Genomic DNA, 5,847 nt, shown 5'->3' with positions numbered 1-5,847 from the left:
AATCTCGACAAGCGCTCTTTGGCCCTCGGTCAGTTACGCCTTCCAGTAAAGGTCCAAACCAAAATTCGCCAACTAACATGACCTTAAATGTTAAAGTACCATGGTCTAATCCTTGACCTACAACATCCTTTGCTATCTGAGTGAACACATCCTTTACGCCAAGCCAAACTATTCGAGAAACCATCGCTCCATCACTTAACGGCTAAACGATAATCTACAATTTTTCTAAAAGCGTCGTGTGACTATTAAGAGAATAATTATCGTATAGCCCACAGTCGAAAATCATATGATAAATTCTTCGTAATGAAACTCAGTCCTAACAACCAAACGGTTAACGCAAAACCAAAACTTGTCGACAATCGACCAAGTTCGATACATTCCACAATTCACTTTAAGCCCGCTATGTTTTACCCATAATACGCAGCATGTAAGGAAAAATTCGTAACAAATCTTCTAGAGCTATACGAAACATCCTCAAAAATGCACGAAATAGATCTCGAAAGGCCAACACTTCACAAAGCACTATGAAGGAAAACGCTTCTTGCCATGGACAAATTTACGCGACCCCTCAGTCCTAATTCTTCGATCTCAAATCAAATTATTAGCATCCAAACAGGAACAACCATTTTGGCTGCGAACATCCGAAGACAAACCAGAATGCTTCTCAAAGGCAGGGCTAAGACTAATCCCTTGCAATATCGCGAAACGTCTTCAAGCCCGCGAACATTTCAAGCACGAAACGCGGCATACGAAAGAAAAAAACAACCTTCAGCATTGCGAGACGTCGCAAATGCCTGAAGAACCATTTTTCGACAAAATTACCTTCCTCGATAAAGGCACCTTCTTGGAAGACCAAACACTCATACTTACTAACATCTTCTCAAACACGTATTCTTGGTGAAGACTCAAAAACGGTAATATCTAACGATAAGTTTGTTGCTGATCACAACAAACTCTTAACGTCCTAAATAGACTTAGCCACCTCGTAGAGATAGCTCTCGTACACCCGTCACAAGGGTAATAGCGCTATAAAAAAATTCAAAATTGTTGGTCAGCATTTTCGGGAGACTTAAAAATTGTCCTCGAAGAGATGCTCGATTCCTACCATACAAGTCACGTAAGCCGAGAACATATCGCGGACTTTAAAGCGGGATGGAATCATGTCGAACCGATACGGGAAATGTAAGTTAAAGTAGTCATTGCACCCCCTAAAGCCGTGATTAGACCTAGGTCTTGCCCTAAATCCAGCACACTGGTCTCTAATATCTTTAGGCATAGTATCAAACACCCTGATACGAGATCCNNNTACGAGATCCCAAAATTTGTCTCTTTGCCAATATTCGAGCGTCTTCAGAAATCCCACAAGTTTACACACTGCGGAAAACTCTCGAAACAGATCACGGATATAGCAGTTCACACAGAGTTAGATTACGAGATGACAACTCGTAGTCTTCCCTCTACACCCATATAAAATGCCATCGGCAGCAACATGCATGATAACTTCTATATATAAACTACACCGTAAAGGTCTCGCTTGAAAACAGGTCATGAGAACCTTAACTCCAAGACGAACTACGAAAGGCTTGATCCCTTCAACAAGGGTACGTAGGCAGCCGTCATAAGGCGCAGCCCCATTCTTATCGCGTTCCACTCTTAGAAGAGCGAGAAGACCACTTACCACTGACCATTTCAACCAATAATTTCGCCTAACTTACCTAACTTCCCAAGCCACTCGCTAGACCCTCACGCTAGAAGCTCATGGTTCTAACAAGCTGGGGGGCTAACTGTTTGGGTCAAAATCGGTCACGACGGAATCAATGTCTGAAAATCCCCGGAAAATATTTCCCGCAATAAAAACAAAAAAATAAGTCAAGAAAGAACGGAAAAACTACTGTTGGGGCCAAAGACTGACACTACGAAGTTAACATCCAAATATCCGTAAAATTCAGCATGAACGTTTTTACGAAAACTATTCTTCATAAAGATTACTTGTACGGTGAAATATTGCACTAATCTTGGTTCATTCATTGAAACTAAACACTCGTAGCCCAAGAACACGTTCATGGAACATCGGAAAAGGATCCAAACAAGGTTGCGACGTAGCGACCGATCCGCGAACGAGTCAGTCGCTACGTAGCGACCGACTAAGCCATCCGGTCGGTCGCTACGTAGCGACCAACCAAGCCATTCGTTTGAGATCTTATATCTAGATATCAGATAATCTAAGTAAACGGAAGTTGATAGATTATACCTAAGTTCGAGTTCGAGAACATATCATATATAGCTCCTAAACAGCTTAATTACATTTGGAGACTTGTCATACCTGCGAATTATCCCAAGTCTATCCCTTTCCAAAACCGTTTACAACCTAAAACCATTCAATCAAACAATCACTTTTTTCAAACCGACTTACTTCTTTAATCATAATTGTCTAGCTTTACTTCGAAGACTACAAATCTATTGTGTAATCCTAAAGTCTCTGTGGATTCGACCCCTAAGTATTACAACTGAATATCTTATTTTAAAGAGTAATTCACTTATAGAGTAATTTGAGTGATATCAGAAGACACGAAAGAGCACATATGTTTGTGGTGGGCCAAGAGAAAGAAACTTGATCATCATCTTAGAAAATTCTATTGTTATCGGTTTGTGAATTTTTAAAATCTGAATAGAATCTATTGTTATTGGGATGAAGATTTTTAAATTCTAGCCAAAATTTTTTGTTATCGGAAAAATTTAGTTTTCATTGATTTTAAGATTTTATTAAAATCAATTGTTATTATTGGGATGTAATTTTTTTTTGTTTTTACTCATAATACTCAACTTTAAGAGTATCACATATACCTATAAGATTTTTTCGAAATCAATGTGATAAAATACATTCACATACAAAAATACACGAAATTGAAGAATGAAATAATACAAATCACAACTTTTAAAAATAGAAAATAAATATTAAAATTTTTTTTAAAAAATTGAAAAAATAGTTTTAGAAAACACTTTCGAATTTTAAAAATAAAATTTTAAAAAATAATTAAAATAAAAATTATAAAAATTCGAATTTGAAACATATATTTCGACACTATAAAAATATATTTTTATTTTAAATTATTAATGTATCCATAAAGTAAGGAGTAGATATTAATATTTTTTGGTTTCTTGAGAATTTTTTGTGACAAAAACTTTAAATAAAAATATTGTTTAAGAGAATTGCCCTAATTGAAATGATTATCTTTCCCTTTCTCCTACCACCATTAATATCTTACTATAAAATTAATAAAAATCAATAGAATTTTATACACAAGTAATGAAAATCTATATAAAAGTATTTGATAAAATTTGTTAATTTTAGTTAACTTGTAAAATCTTCTCAACTATTAGAATCATCAAATTCCACATAAATCCATGTTCCAATAACCCCCCTTTATTAAAAACTCACTTCAAATTTTCATCCAAAGGATGAAAGTGAGCTTTCATAGAGCATCTGAATGCATTTAATTTTGTTCAAAATAATAAATGACAAAATAACCATTTTAAATTAAAAAATGATATTTTAAATTTAATATCATGAAATTATATCTTTTTCAAACCAATAAAAACATATTCTCAACAAATAATATTTTTCAACAAAATTACAAAAAAAAAAACTTTTTCGACCATCGTCGCAGAATCACATTTTTCGATAAAACCACAAAATTTATTTTCCCACCAAAAACACATAATCATATTTTCCACCAACTATAATATTATTTCAAAATAGTAATCTAAACAGTATATACCATCAATCATATGAAACAAATATTGACATATATATATATATATATATATATATAATTTGTTGACCCTAAGGATATATTATATATATATATATATACATAAGGGTATAATATATATATATATATATATATATATATATATATCCTAAGTCTTAAATTAGTTAACCTTAAAGGTATAATATATATAAGTAAAAAAAAAGCATATGCATGTCAAACCATAATGGTTATTATAACTGATGTTAAACCACACATTTTATAGAGAAATTCTCTTAGATGGTCATTTTTTGTTTATTTTCACAAAAATATACTATAAAGGAGGAAAATGACCGAAATAAGTTTTATTGAAGAGTAAATATGCAGTTATACCCTTAGGGTTAACTAATTTAAGATTTATGGTGTAGAGTTAAGGGGTTGGATTTTGAGGATGAGTTCAAATGTTTAAAAAAAAAATTAAAATTACAAGTTTTAAAATAAAAAAAAGTTATTTTGGTCATTTTATTTTTTGAGAACTATTTTTGTGACAAAAGCTTTAAAAAGCTATTTGGGAGAATTGCCATATTTTATATTATTTAATGATATGTAATTTAACTTTACCTCATATCAATACTATTAAAACATGATATTTTAATATATATATTTTTTTTTATTACATGATATATATAATTTTTGTGTAGTTGTTATTTACTTATTAGGCAACAATTTCATTAAAATTAAATTTGGAACACAAAATTAGCACACCCATCATATTTACCTACGATATTTAGATTTTGCTAATGCTCATATTAATATGAATTTTGAAATGTTTTACACGTTGGTTTATAGAATATCAAATCAAAATATATAGTTTTATATACCCCACCTCTAACGATTTTAGTGGCATCATAAAACTCCCCTGATATTTTCTTAGTTGTAGCTATATGATAGCTACACTTTGATAACCTAGAAACGCAGAAAGTCATTCATTCCATATAAGATCAGAAGTCTTAAATCATTTAGTATACAGTTCTCTCTCTCTTCTATAACAACATTCTTTCTTTTTTGAAAAACATTCATTAATCTAAAGAGCATTAGTTGGGGTCATTAAGGGCACAATTATCGCAGATCCCAAATGAGTTTTTTAGCATGTGGGCTCCCTTTTTTGTTAAAAACCGGTCACAATAGTCATCAAATAAGAACTGGCTGTTGAGGGTTTTTTGTACTGTTTGCGAGTCCCACTGACACGTGGCGGTCTGCAATTGGTTCTTTTTTAAATTTTTTTTTTTAAATCAGACATAACAAAAAAAAAAAAATTTAAAAACCCAAAGTGAGTTTCAGGAATAATGATGGTCTAACATCCTCCCCAACAACCAAGAGTACAGCCACACTTAAAGCGTCTTTGGCCAACCTATCAGCCATAATGTTCCTCTCACGAGGGATCCAACCGAAAACAACAAAATCAAAGCCGTTCACAATTGATAAAATACCAGAGACAATAGCATAAAATTCAGCTCCACTTGATCCCGAGTTTAGAGCTTTTACAAGCTGCGAAAAATTCGTTTCAAAGGGAGCAGGATCTTCAGTTCCTTGCTTCTGCACATAAGAACATTCAATATATAGTATTAGATATAGTTTATCTATATACATAGTTTTTTCTTTTGATTAGTCTAGGGTATATAGACCTATAAAACGGCCCAAACTAATTTTCAAAAAAGGGTGCAGTTCACGGATGGACCCTCTCTAGATATTTAAATGAATCATAAACAATAGATATATATCTGCATGCCACATGATGAAGTATACTGGAGTGCGTTTGAACCCATTTTATTTAGCAATCCAAAACCCGCATTACCACTAGACATACACGATTAATATTTTAATTTGCATACTTGTTGAATAACAATTTTACGCTTACAAATACAAATTTCGATTTCAAAAATGTTTGAGATATAATAATCCCAAATTAAATCTAGTTTTGGTATTTCTCCATTAAGCAAATACAAATAAAATCTATACGGCGAAATAAATTAGGATAAACCAGGGCTTATGGCCTGGTGGTGATTAACTTGAGGACAAAACTGAATACGGTGAAGTC

This window comes from Brassica oleracea, chromosome C4 (genome assembly GCF_000695525.1).
Source record: "Brassica oleracea var. oleracea cultivar TO1000 chromosome C4, BOL, whole genome shotgun sequence".
NCBI lineage: Eukaryota > Viridiplantae > Streptophyta > Magnoliopsida > Brassicales > Brassicaceae > Brassica > Brassica oleracea.
Note: the sequence above shows the minus strand (reverse complement) of the source record.